This window comes from Macaca mulatta, chromosome 9 (genome assembly GCF_049350105.2).
Source record: "Macaca mulatta isolate MMU2019108-1 chromosome 9, T2T-MMU8v2.0, whole genome shotgun sequence".
In the NCBI taxonomy this organism is placed as follows: domain Eukaryota; kingdom Metazoa; phylum Chordata; class Mammalia; order Primates; family Cercopithecidae; genus Macaca; species Macaca mulatta.
This window is the reverse complement of record NC_133414.1, coordinates 57,541,902-57,561,526: the sequence shown is the minus strand read 5'-3', so window position 1 is coordinate 57,561,526 and position 19,625 is coordinate 57,541,902. Positions and strand designations below refer to the sequence as shown.

Here is a 19,625-nt window from a genome sequence, read left to right as displayed (position 1 = left end):
TTCCCGAAGATACCGCATAGTTTTACCAGCCAGGAAACACCTCCAATATTACCACATATTCATTTACTGAAAAGTTGATTAAAACATTAAAATATAATTAGCAAAGCTGAAGGCTTTCTTTGCAATAATGTTCAGTATTTCATGGCTGATTAATTCACTCTCCTGTACTCTTTTGTAGGGTCAACCATACCAAGTCAGTCAAGTCGAAAGCTTTTGTGGGGGGTGTTTATCTTCTGAGAGAATCCTCCCCATGAAATCTCCCACAATGCCTGTCACTGGTACCTAAAATTCCACCATTAGAGATTCACTCTTTTGGTTCTGGAGGCATTTTAATCCCTAGGGGTCCTATTAAAATGCAAAAACTCTGAGAAGAATAACAGCATTGAAAGCTATTATTAACTGACAGCAAGGAGGCCCTAGGGAATTGGACACGGGATTGGATCCAGCATAAGGAACAACTCCAGGAAATCGGGGTGCAAGCAGAGGGGAGGTAAGATGGCAGCAAAAATAAACTTTAGCTACTTCGCCATTTTGCAGGGGCAAGGCAGCCCCACTTCTGATATTCTGTACACTAAGGAAACTCCATTCAAGGTGAGATGATGGACACACTGAGAGCAATTTATTTTCAGTTGTGCTAAAGGAGAAAATCAACAGTGACACATAATAGTATTTATGCAGAACTCTGACTTCAGTGCAGCGTGTTTAAATCGGCATGTTGCCCCTGTCCCCCAGTGCCTTGAAGAACTCACGTGGCCTTTCAAGGGTCTAAATCATATAATTATAAGCTCATGTTCTTCTATTCCCTCACCCTCTTTAGAGACAGCGATATGGAACTTTCCTTTTTCTGCTTGCTTTTAAAATTGTACTTTTCACATACACTGGAAATGTTTCTGTAGAAAATGTGGAAGTGACTTAAACTAATAAGGTGTCACCAAAAGAGAACAACTAGGAGTCTACAGAAGCTGACTTTGTGGATTTCAGAAATCTGCCTGTATCTGATAAGCCGCTGATAGGCCGCAGCCGAAGTTGGTCCCAGAGCCGTCTCTCTCCCTCTCAGAGATGCTTCCTACCTTGAAAAGTCATATGGACACTAAAAGCTTTAAAATGCCAGGAAAGATTGAATTTCTGTTATTATTGTGTGGTGGTGATATGTGTATATGTGTGTATATGCATATGTACGTGTGTGTATTGAAAAATGTAAATGCACAGTGGGAAAAATTGCAGTGGGAGATTAGATTTCCCCTAGAAAGATAATGTAAAACATTTAAAGGTGTTATGACCCTAGGGAGAAAATAATAGGTTGAGGCAATAAGTTTCTACACTTTTCTTATGTACCTGAAACAAAAAGTTACAGAGGTATTTTGGGTGTTTTATTATCGTTGCCATTGTTGTCGTTTTTATAGTATACAGACGGAATGATTAACCCAAACTTAGATCCACCTCAACGAACATCAAAGTCCAAGGCTTCTCAGTGAACACTGCCCAGGGTCAAGTCAGAGAACCAGGATTACAAATGCTTCTGGCCAGAAAGAGAGAAGTATGGTGCAGAAAATAAATTCCTGGGGAAACAAAGTGAGTAGGCCTTCAGAAAACTGTAGATTTAAGAAGACAGAATAGATGCATTTCTTTAAATCATGGTATCTTCACCGTAAGTAACTGTGTAACTGTACTTCATTAAGGGTGAGCTGATGGTTATAATATTTTAACAAAGAGTTACACTTTTGTAGAGGTAGCTTAATCAAGGGTGTTTTTACTCTGTCACTCATCTCATTTATCTGAACTTGATATAATATCTGTATCTCCACTTGCCTGCATTACACCATAACTGGCCTTCGTCAAACAGGATGTGCTCCATTTCCAATGCTCCAGAAGCACAAAACACTAAAGTCAGAAATATTTGAGAAAAATCCAGCAAAACCTTAGCCAATATAAAGCTATGGAAGACTGCACACTACAAGAAAAAACAGAAAATGAATATCCTTCAAACCACAGGTCAACAGCTTCATCCACATGCATCTGCAAAACAGCAGATTTTCCCCCTGACCAGCATTAAGTGGCCTTATTTCATGCTCTACTCTTTCCAGGGTAAGGAAAGAGGAGCAAAGACCCACAGGAATCTCCTGGAGTTGCCCTCCATGGCCACTTCTGAAAGAAGTAAATAAGGAATGCAGTGTCTGGGGATTGTCAATATTTTGATCACAGATATGGAGGTGCATGAGAATGCCCATGCATGTTGGGTGTGTTTTATAATTGTAAAGTCAGTATCACCAGTTGCTGATAACAGACAACCATTCATCCAATCAACAAATACTGATTGCCTATTAGGTGCCAAGGAATGCCCTATTAAGAAAAAATAAATGAGAGAGAGTTTCTGCCGTTTAGTCTAGGCTAGGAAATAATTCCAGAAAATAATTACTGGGGCCAGGCGTGGTGGCTCACATCTGTAATTCCAGCACTTTGGGAGGCCAAGGTAGCTGGATCACCTGAGGTCAGGAGCTCGAGACCAGCCTGGTCAATATGATGAAACCTCATCTCTACCAAAAGTACAAAAATTGGCAGAAGAATCACTTGAACCTGAGAGGTGGAGGTTGCAGTGAGCTGAGATCATGCCACTGCACTCCAGCCTGGGTGACAAAGCGAGAATCCTTCTCTATTAGGTAATAATAATTACTTAATAGTAATTATTATTATTATTATTGGCCAGGCATGGTGGCTCACACTTATAATCTCAGCACTCTGGGATGCCAAGGCAGGAGAATCACTTGAGGCCAGGAATTTGAGACCTGCCTGGGCAACATAGCAAAACCTCATGTCTACAAATATTTTTTTAAAAATTAGCTGGGTGGAAAAGACGTGAACCAGCAGGAGTTCGTCAGAACTCTGGCAGCCTTTCTCAAAAAGTCTGGGAAGCTGAAAGTCACCGGATGGGTGGACACCATCAAGCTGGCCAAGCACAAAGAGCTTGCGCCCCACGATGAGAACTGGTTTTACACCTGAGCTGCTTCCACAGTGCGGCACCTCTACCTCTGGGGTGGTGCTGAGGTTGGCTCCATGACCAAGATCTACAGGGGCCATCAGAGAAATAGCGTCATGCCCAGCCACTTCAGCTAAGGCTCCAAGAGTGTGGCCTGCCGGGTCCTCCAAGCCCTGGAGGGGCTGAAAATTGTGGAAAAGGACTAAGATGAGGGCTGCAAACTGACACCTCAGGGAGAGAGATCTGGACAGAATCGTCGGACAGGTGGCAACTGCCAACAAGAAGCGTTAGAACAAACCATGCTGGGTTAGTAAATTGCCTCATTCGAATAAAAAAAAAAATTAGCTTGGTGTGACCAAGCACGGTGGCTCACACCTGTAATCCCAGCACTTTGGGAGGCCGAGGTGGGTACCTCGGTCAGGAGTTTGAGATCTGAGGTCAGGAGTTTGAGAACAGCCTGCCTGACATGGTGAAACCCTGTCTCTACTAAAAATACAAAATTAGCTGGGCATGGTGGCAGATGCCTGTAATCCCAGCTACTTGGGAGGCTGAGGCAGGAGAATCACTTCAACCCATGAGGCAAACGCTGCAGTGAGCGGGGATGGCACCACTGTACTCCAGTCTGGGCAACAGAGTCTCAAAAAAAAAAAAAAAAAAAAAAAAGTGGCAGGCGGCCGAGGCAGGCGGATCACGAGGTCAAGAGATAAAGACCATCCTGGCCAACATGGTGAAACCCCGTCTCTACTAAAAAAAAAAAAATACAAAAATTAGCTGGGCGTGGTGGCCGGGCCCTGTAATCCCAGCTACTCAGGAGGCTGAGGCAGGAGAATTGCTTGAACCCAGGAGGCGGAGGTTGTAGCGAGCTGAGATCGTGCCACTGCACTCCAGCCTGGCAACAGAGTGAGAGTCTGTCTCAAATAAATAAATAAATAAATTTTCTTTAAAAAAGTAGCTAGGTGTGGTGGCAGGTGCCTGTAATCCCAGCTACTTGGGGGCCTGAGGCAGGAGAATCGCTTGAACCTGGGAGGCGGAAGTTGCAGTCAGTCGACATCGTGCCACTGCACTCCAGCCTTGCGAGAAAGTGAGACTCTGTCTCAAAAAAAAAAAAAAAAATTAGCTGGGTGTGGTGGCTTGTGCCTACATTTTCAGCTACTTAGGAGGCAGGAGCAGGAGGATCCCTGAAACCCAGGAGTTCAAGGTTATTGTGACTGTGATGACATCACTGCATTCCAGTCTAGGCAACAGAGCAAGAGCCTGTTGGTTGGCACAGGGGGAGCTGCACCTCGCCCAGAGCCTCACCCAGAGCCTTCTGGGATGGTGGATAGGTGAGGATCTCATGGAGGGAGGAGTTGGGAGGTGGGGAAGGGAGAGTGGTGGGGTAGTTGAGGGAAGCTCGTGAGCCAGTGAGCGCACAATGCGCCAGAGTGTGGGCAGGGACTGAGGAAAGAAGTGGAAAATGGACAACCTGCAACAGTGCCTCAACGGTGCCTTGCCACCGTTTGAAATTTTACCAGCTCCTGAGCAGGCTGGGGGTCTGGCAGGCTTTTGATGTGGATTGTCAAGATTGTTTCAATTATACGCTTGCAGTTATTGAGTCTGACAGAGGTGAAGCACCTTGCCTAAGGTCATACAGCCGGGGTTCGAGCCTAGGTGAGTCATAGCTAGATGACCTCACCGACCCCTCCCACCCCTCTGCACAGGAGATCAGCTAGTTCTGGAGGAGGATTATAACTAGACCTACATTTTAAGTGAGCAAGACATTCTTGAATTTACCCGGGAGATTGGTATTGATCCCATCAAGGAACCAGAACTGATGTGGCTGGCGTGGGAGGGCATTGTGGCCCCACTGCCTGGGGAGTGGAAACTATGCCAGGACATAAGGGGCAACAAATATTTTTTCAACTTTGCCAATGGGCAGTCTATGTGGGACCATCCACATGACAAACACTATCAGAACTTTGTGATCCAAGAGCAGGAAATCTGTCATCTCTGGGGCCATTAAGAATAAGAAGAAAAAGAAAAAGAAAAAGAAAGACAAGAAGGACAAAAAGACCTCCAAAAGTCCCCTGGCCCTGGGTTCCTCGTTAGCCCCAGTTCATGTTCCTCTTGGGGACTGGCTCCTTTAAGAGGTCTTGTTAGAAATACCAAAATTGTTAGAAATTGATCATCGGTGCTGTTAAGGAAAGTCAGCAAGGAGACAAAAGATCTCTCAGCAAGGCAATCTTTACTTTCTGCAGAAAGGATACTCAATCACAGATAGAACAATGGCAAGAGCACACCTGAACAAAGGAAAAGCAAACATGTTTATCCCTTACACATTTGGGTCATCCTTACTGCTATGTCCTGCATCCACTGGAGCAGGACCTCACACTCTTAAACTGATACCCAATTTGCTAATAGCCTAAAACTTTCCTAAATAGGTAAGTGCAGGGACGAACAAAGAAGTTGCTTACGAAATGTTTAAGGAAGCAATAACATTTCCAAATAAGGAAGGGGCATAGGCTGTGAGCTGGAACGTGCTTGTGAGCATGTCCAGCAGTTACATAGGATAGGGCTTAACAAAGAGTTATTAGCACAAAGCAAGGAGGCTTGAAGAAAGTTAGTCTGTAAAAGAAACTATTATTTCTAACACTTATGATTTATTCTTTAACAAGAAGGGAAACTTCCAAGAGGAACCTTTTTACTTTCTACAATTCCCTCCTGTTTATAGTTTTCCTCTTCAAACTTGCTTAACATGTCTTGGATTAGTTGTTTTGATTAACTCCTGGATGTATGGTATAACATAACACCTCAGAAGAAGGAGTATACTTATTATAGTTGTTAAAGAGGTAAGAATTGAGGCTACGTTTTTTTTCTTTTTCTTCTTTTTCTGGTTGATGAAATGCCAGGGTAAAAGGGATAGCCAATTGAACCAGAGCACAAGCACTGCTCTAATTATTTGGCAGAGTGTCCAGTGAAGGTCCTCCATAATACCACCAGATAATCAGGGATGAATAAGGGCAGACTGATGAGTCAGCTCTTGGAAGTGCCTGACTTCACTGCATCCTGTTAAGTCTACAAGGAATGTGAAAATTTTCCCCTTGTTGTTGGAGACATGAGGTAAAATTGGTCTTGAAAGATGGAGGCTGGATGGCCCTTGGGGGCTGACTCGCAGGGCGTTGGACTTCAGGAAATAGCAGAGAAAGAGCTTGGCACAATTTCTTAATCCAGGTGGTGGAATCTTGAAAAAGAGCTACCATGCACTCCATGTCCACTTGATTTGAGGACCGTCCTAATGGAAAGGGAACAACCTGGGCCTCTGGCCTACCATGGGCACAAGCGTAATAGTCTCTGTTGTTTAAAGTGCGAATGGAATATGTAATCCATTCTAACCAGGCATTTACATCTTTATACCCTGTTTTAATGGCTATGGTTTGCCTTAGGTCTCCTATTTGTACTACTGAGACCTTGGTTTCGTCATTGGGCATGAGGCGAGGCATAGTTTCATTTTGTAGGTTTGGGAAAGGGGCAGTTGTAGGAGGTGGAGAAGGGAGAACAAAGTGCATCTTAAAGAAGTCTATAGGATCCTTTCCAGTGACCTCTGCGCCTAAACCATAGAAACACTCTAAAGTGGGGTTAGAATTGCTAGTGGTAGGAATAGTAATGGATATAGGCACTGGGTTAGGAAAGAAAAGGAAAACATAGATAGACTAAGCTTTTCTTAGCTTTAATTTGGAAGGGCTTGATCCAGGAACAATGGCCCATGATTCTGATGATAATGGTGCTTGCTTGACTCGGGTGTGATGTGTCCATTCCCTTTCCGCTGTGTGAACAGCAGTCTTGGTGGTTAGCAGCACAAGGCAGGGTCCTTCCCGGGCTGGCTTGAGTTTCCATTCTTTCCACCCTTTGATGAGAACGTGATCCTCAGGCTGGTGCTGGTTTAACGGAAATTTTAGGGGTGGTACCTGTACTAAAACACTTTTAGTTTTGAGAGAAAGTGGAAGATAAACCAAATATATAATTTCTGAGAAACTGATCTTTTGTTTTAAATGTAGGGACATCAGCAAGAACATACATTGGGGAAACAACAGTCTCTTCAATAAATGGTGCTGGAAAAACTCGGTATCTATATGCAGAAAAATGAAACTAAACCCCTATCTCCCACCATATACAAAAATCAAATCAAAATAAATTAAAGACTTAAAGCCATGACCTCAAACTATGAAACTACTACAAGAAAACACTGGGGAAACTCTCCAGGACATTGGTCTAGGCAAAGATTTATTGAGTAATAACTCAAAAGCACAGGTAACCAAAGCAAACATGGACAAATGAGATTACATCATTAAAAAGCTTCTGCACAGCAAAGGAAACAATCAACAAACTGGAGAGACAACCCACAGAATGGGAGAGAATATTTGCAAAGTATCCATTTTACAAAAGATTAATAACCGTAATATTTAAGGAGCTCAAACAACTCAACAGGAAAAATACCTAATAATCCCATTAAAAATGGGCCAAGCATCTGAATAGGCATTTCTCAAAAGAAGACATACAAATGGCAAACGGGCATATGAAAAGTTGCTCAACATCACTGATCATCAGAGAAATGCAAGTCAAAATACAATGAGCTATCATCTCACCCCAGTTAAAATGGCTTTTATCCAAAAGATAGGCAATAGCAAATGCTGTCAAGGGCGCGGAGAAAAGGGAACCCTCATACACTGATGGTGGGAATGTAAATTAGTACAGCCACTGAGGAGAACAGTTTGGAGCTTCCTCTAAAAACTAAAAATAGAACTACCATAAGATCCAGCAATCCCACTGCTAGGTATACATCCAAAAGAAATTAGTATATTGAAGAGATATATGTACACCCATGTTTATTGCAGAACTCTCCACAACAGCCAAAATTTGGAAGAAGCCTAAGTGTTCATCAGCAGATGAATGGATAAAGAAAATGTGGTACATAATGAAAATGGAGTACTATAAAAACAAAAAGCCATAAAAAATGAGATCCTGTCATTTGCAACAACATGGATGGAACTAGAGGACATTACGTTAAGTGAAATAAGCCAAACACAGACAGTCAAACTCCACTAGTTCTCCCTAATTCGTGGGAGCTAAAAATTAAAACAATTGAATTCACAGAGATAGAAAGTAGAACGATGGTTACCAGAGAGAGGTATGAAGGGTAGTGGAGTGGGGGCAGGGAGTGAGGATGGTTAATGGGAACAAAAATATAGTTAGATGGAATTAATAAGATCTAGTATTTGATAGCACAACAGAGTGCTTACAATCAACAATAATTTACTGTACATTTTAAAATAACCAAAAGAGTATACTTGGAATGTTTGTAACACAAAGAAATGATAAATGCCTGAGGTGAAGAATACCCCACTTACCCTAATGTGATTATTACACATTGTATGCCTGTATCAAAATAGTTCATGTACCACATAAATATATATATATCTACTATGTACCCATAAAAATTAAAAATTTTAATTTTAATTTTAAAAAAATGAAAACAAAATCAAAACACACAACCAAAAAATCAAATAGCCCTCAGAGAGATTACTTGTTACCGCTATTCACATCTGGGTGAACTGGTTTATCAGATCACCTGGCTCAGAATATGCATTCAACTATTTATTGAAATAATTAATGAATCATTTATCTGTCCAGATGGATTTAGGCAGAATTAGAGCATTTGGCACAAAAAAATAATTTTCAGCATTGACAAGCAGAGCTGCTAAGGTGTGAATGTGTTTCCTAAAAGTTAGAAATCTGTGTTAGAAACTTAATCCTCAATGTAACGGTGTTGGGAGGTGGGTTCTAATAAGAGGTGACTGGGTCATGAGGACAGAGCCCTCATGAATGAATCAATGTCATTATCATGAGAGTGGGTTTGTTATTGCAAGAGTGGGTTGTTATAAAGTGAGTCCAGCTCCTGGAGCCTTTCTCTGTCTCACTGGCTCATTTGCCCTTCTGCCATGTTTGGATACAGCAAGCAGGTCCTCACCAGATGCCAGTGCCATGCTCTTGGACTACCCAGCCTCCAGAACTAAATTTATTTTCTTTATAAATAACCCAGTCTATGGTATTCTGTTATACAAAGGCTCCCAAAGAAGATGTGAGAGAGATATAGGTAACCCACTTTGTAATTTTGCCTTATCAGGGAATTAAAACAAAAATCCTCACATGAAATGATTCAGTACTTTTCAGATAGAATATAATTCACTTGAGTTTACTTTTTTAAAAAATCAGCAGAAATCAATTTTATGTTCCTTTTGGTAATCATTTAGTATAATATGTGCTGCTCAATTACAATCATGTAGATATACAGATGAGTATTATAGCTAAGACTTATGACATACATTTCCAACTCAATAGCTGCTAAGAAGACCACAGCAGCCTTCAAAAGTTGTATCTTCCCCTTTACTGAAGAATCACCAGTCACCTACAGTTGCACAGCAAGCATGGTAAAATAACTGAAATTTTGATGTGCCATTTCTCACTTCTTTAAGAACCCTCCTTCAAATTCCTGAATAAAGCTGCTAACTAAGACAGACAAATTTTCAAAGCAAGCCACTTATTTTTATGATGAATGACAGAGAAGAGAAATAGGATTTGTAAAGTGACTGGAAAGTGATAATTATAAGTAATTAGTATTTTTTTCTTCCCAAATTTCAGGTTTGAGGCTTAAATACATCTCTACTGAAAGGGGAATGGATAAAGAGGTAGAGTAACAGGGCCCAGTTACCCCTCCTAGTCTCTTCTTGAGGTTGGCGGGGCTTTGGAAATTTGGCGGGACTGAATTTCAACACAAGAATAATCACTAGGTGACAGATTAATAATAATAAGGAGGGAAGGTGCGCAAATGCATGGCAGTCTAGAAATGAGAAAACATGGCTCTCGGCTGGGCGTAGTAGCTCACACCTGTAATCCCAACACTTTGAGAGGCCAAGGTGGGAGAATAGCTAGAGGCCGGAAATTCAAGACAAGCCTGGGCAACATAGCAAGACCCAGTCTCCACAAAAACATTTAAAAATTAACAGGACCTGGTGGCATGCACTTGTAGTCCCAGCTACTCGGGAGACTGAGGGAGGGGGATTTGCTCAAGCCTAGGATTTGGAGACAACACTAAGCTCTGATTGCACCATTGCACTCCATCTGGTCTCACCATTGTGACAGAGTGAGACCCTGTCTTGGAAAAAACAAAAAACAAAAACAGCTTTTAAGTGAGCAATATGGCCAAGCAACTTTTCTTCTTGAGGAGCAATAACCCAGTTCCTGACCAATGTCTGCCAGATGCTAACTGCCAGGCTGGTTTTGGATCCTTTGTATTCTGTCAGATGAGAACACTTGTTTACCTTCCAGGACTGACCTGAGCATGAGGTGAGGTTTCTCCCTGATTTCCACTAATTTATAGACACTCGAAACCATAGGTTTTTCTAGCATGGATGGGTTTAAATTCTATTGGTTGTTTCTGCTATGTTGTTGTCATGGCAGCCTTCCCATTTATAAACCTGGACACTCAGGGAAGGGGTTGCTTACATCTGGAAGGGGAAGCGTATTAAACTGGACAAGTGAGGAATGAGTACGTACTGGGCACAGTGGTGGGGGAAGAAGTGGGGGTGGCTGAGGGACCCGAGGCAGGGAAGAGCTGTGAGTATCCTCCCACAGAGAGATGGACATTTTTAGACTTCCTCTCTTCAGAAAGTCCATTTCTCAGCACTACCAAGGCTCTCCACTGCTCGTCCCGTGAAACCCAACTGCCACAGCTCACCCTTGGACCTCCTCCACAAACACCCCTTCCCTTTCCACTACAGCCATTTCTCTTTAGTCCCTCGGAAACCCTCTGCTTCAGCCAAACCTATGTGCTCACTGGCCCCCAAACATTGCTTGCCTCTTGCTACAGCCAAGTTTTGGTCCATATTTGACCCAAGTGACTTTCACAGCTTCTCTCTGCCCTTCACTTTCTAAACACAGAGAATAATTCACCCCCTTCAGGAAGTCCAACTCACCTAATCACAGCACACACCACTGTCCCTCACTAGGGACTATGAAGGTACCTGCCACACGAAAGTGTGTTACTTACAGACACCCCATACCACTTTGTCTTCTTAGGCAGGACCAGAAACTGTGCACCAAATCTGAGTTTCTGAGATGTCAAAGTGCCCGTCCTTGTGTGTGAAAATACATCTGCCTTCTGGACATCTTTTGCAATATATTCAAGGGCAAATACCACTTTTCAATTAGCCATGACTTTAGAATGCCCTCTTCAGGGCTTCTGTCCACTGGATGCCACACTCTTCCCCAAGGCTCACAGGGCTGTCTCCTTATCATTCAGGATGACATTCAAAGAGCACCCCATTATGAAAGTTTTATCTCGCTTTCCAGCCGAAAGAAATTTCCCAATCATTTTAATTGGTATCACACTGTTTTGTTTTCATTATAACACCCATGATTTCTTATGTACTATTGCTTTCTGTTTTTTGTTTTGTTGTTGTTGTGTTTGTTTGTTTGTTTGTTTGTTTGTTTTGAAACAGAGTCTTACTCTGTCTCCCAGACTGGAGTGCATTGCTGCTATCTTGGCTCACTGCAACCTCCACCTCCCGGGTTCAAGCAGTTCTCCTGTCTCAGCCTCCTGAGTAGCTGGGACTACAAGCACACGCCATCACACCTGATTTTTATATTTTTAGTAGAGACAGGGTTTCACCATATTGGCCAGGCTGGTCTCAAATTCCTGACCTCAGGAGATCCACCTTCCTCGAGCTCCCAAAGTGCTGGTATTACAGGTGTGAGTCACTGCACCCAGCCCATTATTTCTTTATTATCTCTGTTTCTGCACTGGAATGTAAGACTCATAAGAGAAAGTAGCTGTCTGTCCTGCTTACTACTTGTCCCTGGAATAATGCCTGGTATATACTGTATAATCAGTAAGTATCTGTTGGCAAATCAGTGAATTCACATTCTAAGAATGCAGTTGTGGTTTTTCTTTAATTATTCCACCCCTCGTTTACAAATAAAAGAACTACCTGGTAGCATGGAAAGTTTTCTAATTTACTTTAGGAAGGTTCTGCTCTTTTGTCATTGCTGTAGTGATGCCAGGGAAGCAGCGCTCTCAGAGCTCTTGACCCAGGCTTTCTTCCATGCACCCTTCGAAACCACCTCCTTGTACAGAGAGTAGCTGATTGATGTACTTCATTGCAAAATCTAGGCAACTTCAAAATGTTTAATAGCCTTGTAGGTTTTACTGGGGAATAAAGGGATATTTAAAAACTATCACTGAGCATTTTTAAATTCAGGCTCCTCTGTGATTATACGAAGTAGAAATAGTATATTCTCGAATGACAGAAAATGGAGCCCTCAAGAGGTTTAAACGCTTGGATCAGGCCCAGTGTGGTGGTTCACACCTGGAATCCCAGCAGTTTGGGAGACAGGTGGGAGGATCGCTTGAGGTCAGGAGCTCAAGACCAACCTGGGCAATGTAGTGAGACTCTGTTTATATGAAAAAAATAATTTTTAAAAATATTTGGCTGGGTGCGGCGGCATCCCAGCACTTTGGGAGGCTGAGGTGGGTGGATCGCCTGAGGTCAGGAATTCGAGACCAGCCTGTCCAACATGGTGAAACCCCGTCTCTACTAAAAATACAAAAATTAGCTGGGTGTGGTGGTGGGCACCTATAATCCCAGCTCCTCGGGAGGCTGAGGCAGGAGAATTGCTTGAACCCAGGAGACGGAGGTTGCAGTAAGCCGAGATCATGCCATTGCGCTCCATCCTGGGCAATGAAACTGAAACTTCATCTAAAAAAAAAAAATGTTTAAAATTAGCCAGGCATTTGGCATGAACCTGTAGTCCCAGTTACTTGGAGGCTAAGGCAGGAGGATCACTCGAGTCCAGGAGTTTGAGGCTGCAGTGAGCTACAATCATGCCACTGCACACTCCAACCTATGCAACAGAGTGAGACTCTGTCTCAAACAAACAACAAATGTTCAGGTCATATGAGTAGTAAGTGGTCAGAGCTACATGCAAACCTGGGTCTTTTAATTTCATATCAACCATACATCCTTTCACGTCTCCTAACACCAGTTTCTAAGAGGCAACGTTGTCTCATGAAAGCAGGCCTTGACCAGAAGTAGGAACATCTCTCCTCATTCAAAGGTCAGCTTGCCGTTTGCCGGCCATGCTACCCTCTGCAGCTTCTCCTTATGTAAAGTTGGGATGACAAAAAGTTTCCCTCCCTGCCAACTTCCTCTGGTGACTGGGATAAGCACACAAGATGATGTACATCAAGACACAACATTCCCAGCAAACAATGGCATCCCAGCGGATACTTGTGGACTGCCTGCCACATGATGGCTTTCGCTTCAAGTCTACTCCCGAATCTGCAAAAGCGAGGGAGGAGTAGCAGGTGAGAAACACAATGACGTCATGGGTTTGTTAGCTGAGGATGGTGTGTAAGCGAAGAAACCTCTTCTGAAAGAACAAAAATGGAAATAGCAACTAATGCTCAGGGCTTGTTGCCATTTGAAGTGAATATTAGCTTGCATTGTCTTGGCAAGTCCTAGAGAGACATTTCGCTGTGAGCACAAGAGTTAAAGGTGTCATGCTTCAGCCAGCACATTTCAGCAGGCTTAACACAACAAAACCCAGAGAAAACCAACCAGCCCCAAAGGGGACTGAGCGCACAGCTCTACACCCCCATGATGGATAGTTCATACTCACTGTGGCAAGCTGCTGAAGAAGATGCAAGGAATCCATCCCTTCTCCAGCTGAGGATTCAGATCTGACAGGTCCAATGAACCAGGATCACCCTTTCCTACTCCCTGATCAAGTTTTCCAGAGAAACTATGAGAGAACAAAAACAAATCCCTAGAATAATCCTTCACAGATTCCTTCTCAAAATTGTAACTAAGCTAAAACAAAAACCAATCAGAAAAAAAGCTAAAAGTTTTATTCATTTTGGTTGAATTAGAAGAATTTGTGTTATGACCTAGATAAGAAGCTCTTCTATATTTTTTTCTTTTGACTTAAGACACTATTAAAATGAGGCTTTTAAGGCCAGGTGCGGTGGCTCACACCTGTAATCCCAGCACTTTGGGAGGCCGAGGCAGGTGGATCAAGAGATCAGGAGATCGATACCATCCTGGCTAACACGTTGAAACCCTGTCTCTACTAAACATACAAAAAAAAATTTAGCCGAGCGTGGTGGCAGGCGCCTGTAGTCCCAGCTACTCGGTAGGCTGAGGCAGGAGAATGGCGTGAAGGCGTGAACCCAGGAGGCAGAGCTTGCGGTGAACTGAGATCGCACCACTGCACTCCATCCTGGGCAACAGAGCAAGACTCCGTTTCAAAAAAACAAAAGGCTTTTAATATCTTATCCTAAAAAGCCTTGGACATATCTATAATTATGTTATGATTTTTGTGAGGGGTTTCACCTGAAGGGGGTGTGGAGACTATCAGCGTTCTGTCGAGCTCTCCTTGAAAATGTTTTCCATTACTAATAGAACCTCTTTTTCTTATTATTTATATAAGACCTTCTTCGATTTCCTGCTTGTGACCCTTTGGAATGAAAAACTGGAGACTGCATTAATTAAAAACGAAAATGAGATGGCTTATTTTTTTCTTTCCAGAAAATCCTAGCCAGAGTCCCTGCAAGCAGACCTCAGTGTGAGCCTAGAGTCTGCAGGGCCAAATGTTCAGGTTTCTGTCATTTGATCTGATACAAGCTTAAGTACTGATTACAATCATTTTTGTTGAGAGTGTGTGTGTGTGTGTGTGTGTGTGTGTGTGTGTGTGTGTGTGTGAGAGAGAGAGAGAGAGAGAGAGAGAGAGAATGACAGGGTCTCATTTTATTGCCCAGTCTGGAATGCAGTGGCGCCATAATGGCTCACTGCAGCCTTGAACTTCCCGGTAAGTGATCCTCCCACCTCAACCTCCCAAGCACCTCAGCCTCCCAAGTAACTGGGACTACAGGCTATGCCACTAGGCCTGGCTATTTTTCCTTTCTTTCTTTTTATTTTTTCTTTTTATTTTTTTGAGATGGAGTCCTGCTCTGTCACTGGGCTGGAGTTCAGTGGCACCGTCTTGGCTCACTGTGGTCTCTGCCTCCCGGGCTCAAGCGATTCTCCTGCCTCAGCTTCCCGAGTAGCTGGAACTATAGATACATGCCAGCACACCCAGCTAATTTTTGTATTTTTAGTAGAGACGGGGTTTCACCATGTTGGCCAGGATGGTCTCAATCTCCTGACCTTGTGATCCACCTGCCTCGGCCTCCCAAAGAGCTGGGATTACAGGCATGAGCCACTGCGCCCAGTCGCTGTTTTCTTTTTTAAATTTTTTGTAGAGATGAGGTCTCACTATGTTGCCCACACTGGTCTCAAACTCCTGGCCCCAAGGGATCCTCCCGCCTCGGTGTCCTGAAGCGCTGGGATCATAGGCGTCAGCCACCGAGCCCAGCAGAACCATTATTAATTGGAGAGTAAGATGAAGCCAAGCAAGAGAGTCAGGTGGAGGTGGCAGTTTGATCGGCCATCTCAAAATTCAAAGAGGAAAGGAAACTTCATTTGCCTCCTTGATCTCCTACTTCCTTTCCCTCTCCTCCCCTCCCTCACCCCAATCAAATTGTGTGATCAGACCTGAGAATAAAGAGAGACTTAAAAGAGAACAGGGCGAGGACTTCTGCAGCAGCAAAATGACCAAATGAAGAGCTTGTGCCCCACTTTTCACTACACGGAGGAATAGCCCAGGTGCTTGTGTGTCTGGAATTGGTGGGTTCTTGGTCTCGCTGACTTCAAGAATGAAGCCGCGGACCCTGAATGTTACAGTTCTTAAAGATGGTGTGTCCGGAGTTTGTTCCTTCAGATGTTCAGATGTGTTCGCAGTTTCTTCCTTCTGGTGGGTTTGTGGTCTCACTGGCTTCAGGAGTGAAGTTGCAGACCTTGGCAGTGAGTGTTACCGCTCATAAAGGCAGCGTGGACCCAGAGTAAGCAGCAGCAAGATTTATTGTAAAGAGCAAAGGAACAAAGCTTCCACAGTGTGGAAGTGGACCCGAGTGGGTTGCCACTGCTGGCTCGGGCAGCCTGCTTTTATTCCCTTATCTGATACCACTCACATCCTGCTGATTGGTCCATTTTACAGAGAGCTGATTGGTGCATTTACAATCCTTTAGCTAGACACAGAGTGCTAGACAGAAAGTTCGCCAAGTCCCCACCAGGTTAGCTAGATACAGAGTACTGATTGATTGGTGTATTTATAATCCCTTAGCTAGACATAAAGGTTCTCCAAGTCCCTACTAGACTCAGGAGCCCAGCTGGCTTCACCTGGTGGATCCCGCACCAGGGCTGCATGCGGAGCTGCCAGCCAAGCTTCCAGCCAGTCCCGCGCCCTGAGTCTGCACTCCTCAGCCCTTGGGCCGTCGATTGGAACGCGCAACGCTGCGCAAGGCGGGGCGCTAGTCTGCTGCGCAAGCGGGGGGCGCTCGTCGGGGATGCTGGGGGCAACAGGAGCCCAAGGCGCGGGGGCGGGGCTCGGGCATGGTAGGCAGCAGGTCCCCAGCCCTGCGCCGTGGGGGGGGGGGGGGGGGGGTGGAGGAGGCAGCTGAGGCCCGGCGAGAATTGGAGCGCACCGCCGGCAGGCCTGCACTGCTGGGGGAACCGGCGCACCCTCTGCAGCTGCTGGCCCGGGTGCTAAGCCCCTCACTGCCAAGGGCCTGCAGCCTCCGCCGGCCGCTCCTAATGCTGGGCCCGCCGAGCCCATGCCCGCCCGAAACTCGCGCTGGCCCGGAGCGCTCCACCCAGCCCTTGTTCCTGCCCGCTCCTCTCCCTCCACACCTCCCCGCAAGCAGCGATAGCCAGCTCCCGCCTCGGCCAGCCCAGAGAAGGGGTCCCACAGTGCCGTGGCGGGCTGAAGGGCCCCTCAAACGCTGCCAGAGTGGACGCCGAGACTGAGGAGGCGCCCGCGCCAAGAACAAGGGCTGCTAGCATGTCGTCACCTCTCACTTGGGGGACAGCAGCAGCTGGATGCAAATCATGAAACCAGGAGGTCCTGGCCAGGTGTGGTGCCTCATGCCTATAATCTCAACAGGTTGTTTGAAAGTGTGTGGCACTTTCCCCTTCACTCTCTCTCCTGCTCTGCAGGAGTAAGAAGTGCTTGCTTCCCCTAGTCCTCCCACATGATTGTAAATTTCCTGAGGCCTCCTAGTCAGGCTTCCTGCTAAGCCTGAAGAACTGTGAGTCAATTAAACCTCTTTTCTTCATGTAAATTACCCAGTCTCAAGTAGTTCTGTATAGCAGTGTGAAAACAGACTAATACACTGGGGCAACAAATATAAGTTCATCTGTCATCATTATCGCCATCAAAAATTCACATTTTGCAAGTCAGTAGGACAGTTCCTCAAAAAATTAAATTACCACATGAACTAGCCATCCCACTTCTGGATATTTATCCAAATGAATTGAAAGCATGGTCACAAAGAGATATTCAAACACCCATGTTCATAGCAGCTCTATTCACAGTAAGCCAAAACATAGAGCAACTCAAGTGTTCATCAAAGGATGAGTGCATAAACAAAAGGTGGTATATACATGTGAAGGAATTCAGCATTAAAAAGGTAGAAAATTATAACATGTGCCACAATATGAATGAATTTCTTGAATTCAGACAATGAAGATGGTACAGCCTAAACCCTGACTTTTGATCCTGGTATTGTTTTTGGTTAAGCTGTTCTTTTTGATGGTAGACATCAGGTCCATTTTCTCTTAAAACTATGTTGTGTTTACCATAGTAAAATTAAGTTTCCAATCCATCTAAAAGCTGCATGAAATTATTTAGATCTGGAGGAAGAAGGGGGCTAGAAAAAGCTATCTCACACCACTTGGGATAAACTTTGAGGACATTATGCCAAGTAAAATGGGACAATCACAAAAGGACAAGTATTGTCTGATTCCACTTAATGAAGTAGTGAAAATCAACTTCATAGACAGAAAATAGAATGCTGATTGCCAGGGGTTCGAGGCGGGAGAGAATGGGGAGTTATTGTTTAATGGGGACAGAGTTTCCATTTTGCAAGATGAAAAGATTTCTGAAGATAGATGGTGGTGATGTTTGCACAACAATGTGAATGTATTCAATGCTATTAAACTGTACACTTACAATGATTAATATGGTACATTTTCCAGCCTGGCCAACAGGGCATAACCCCATCTCTACTAAAAATGCAAAAATTAGCTGGGTGTGGTGGTGTGTGCCCGTAGTACCAGCTACTCGGGAGACTGAGGCACGAGAATCGCTTGAACCCAGGAGGTGGAGGCTGCAGAGAGCCGAGATTGCACCACTGCACTCTAGCCTGGACAACAGCGTAAGAATGTCTCAAAAAAAAAAAAAAAAAAGGTAAATTTTATGTTTCGTGTATTTAACCAGAATTTTTAAAATAACAATAGATACATTTATAAAAAATTGTTTTAATGTTTTGCAAAATGAATGTCAAAAATGGATTTTCATTAGTGAAACAAGTGACTTTCAAGTAGCATAATTAATATTAGAAAATGACTTTCATTGGTGAAATGAAATGTATTCAGAGCATGTGGATTCACTAAAATTGTCATTCCTCTGCAGCCTTACATGAACCAGGCATAGAAGAGCATTTGGCCAGTGCTGGGCACTCCAAGGACAGCACTCGAGGTCTGATCCCTGGGCAGAGCACAGTGTAGTCAGTGATGTTTGTAGAGAAGGGGTCTCATCATGTTGCCCAGGCTGATCTGGAACTCCTCGCCTCAAGCAATCCTCCTGCCTCAGCCTCCTGAGCTAGGATCAATCCATTGTTGAAGAGTACATGGATGTTACTTTGCAGACTGTCAATCTGAATTTGTATTTGAATTTGTATTTGCTTGACATTGCCTAATTATTAGTTTCAGTTTCAGCTCACCCACTTTTTGTTAGCAACATGCAGAAGAGACTGTGCCCTTTTTAGTGTATCGTATCAGGAAGCATCTCATGTTGGTTTGTACCTTTGCTGGTGCAGTGACTTTCAGCCACTTGGTTAAGGTGGAGTTGGCCATATTTCACCACTGCAAAATTACTGATTTTCCTTTTGTCATTAGTAAGTGTGTGTGAGAAGATTCTTTGAGATGAGGTATATATCTCATTCTTCATTGAACTATAGGGTTTTTTTTAAGTGAAAGAAAATGTATTAAGAAACTAAAGGAATAAAAGAATGGCTACTCCATAGGCAGAGCAGCTTCACTTTAAGGTTTTGATGTCAACTGATTTTTGTCCAAATCAATAATTATTGCAATGATTGAAAAATGATTATTACTAAGTTCATTTTCATTGTCTCAAGGTCTGCTGAACTCTGGATCCAGGCTGTGTCAATATGGTAGTGTGGTGCCTCCTGTACCTGTCTTGGCCTCCTACAGTCCTTTTTATTTATAATAAAGACAGGGTCTTACTCTACTGCCAAGACTGGTTTCAAACTCCTGGGCTCAAGCATTCTTCCTGCCTCAGCCTCCCAAAGTGCTGATATTACAAGCGTGAGCCACCACACCCAGCCAAGTCCTTTACCATTTTCAGAAAGCTTAGCTTGCACTTTCAGCAGAATGATAGACTCCCAGGAAAACTGTGAGAGAGATATAGGGCCCAAGTTGATAATATCAAATACACTGAA

The 19,625-nt window shown here is 43.9% G+C and overlaps 1 pseudogene; it reads left to right on the top strand.

Moving 5' to 3' along the window:
• The first annotated feature begins 495 nt into the window (after positions 1 to 495).
• On the top strand, positions 496 to 3,265 carry LOC718618 (small ribosomal subunit protein eS19 pseudogene; annotated as a pseudogene).
• Positions 3,266 to 19,625: the final 16,360 nt, after the last annotated feature.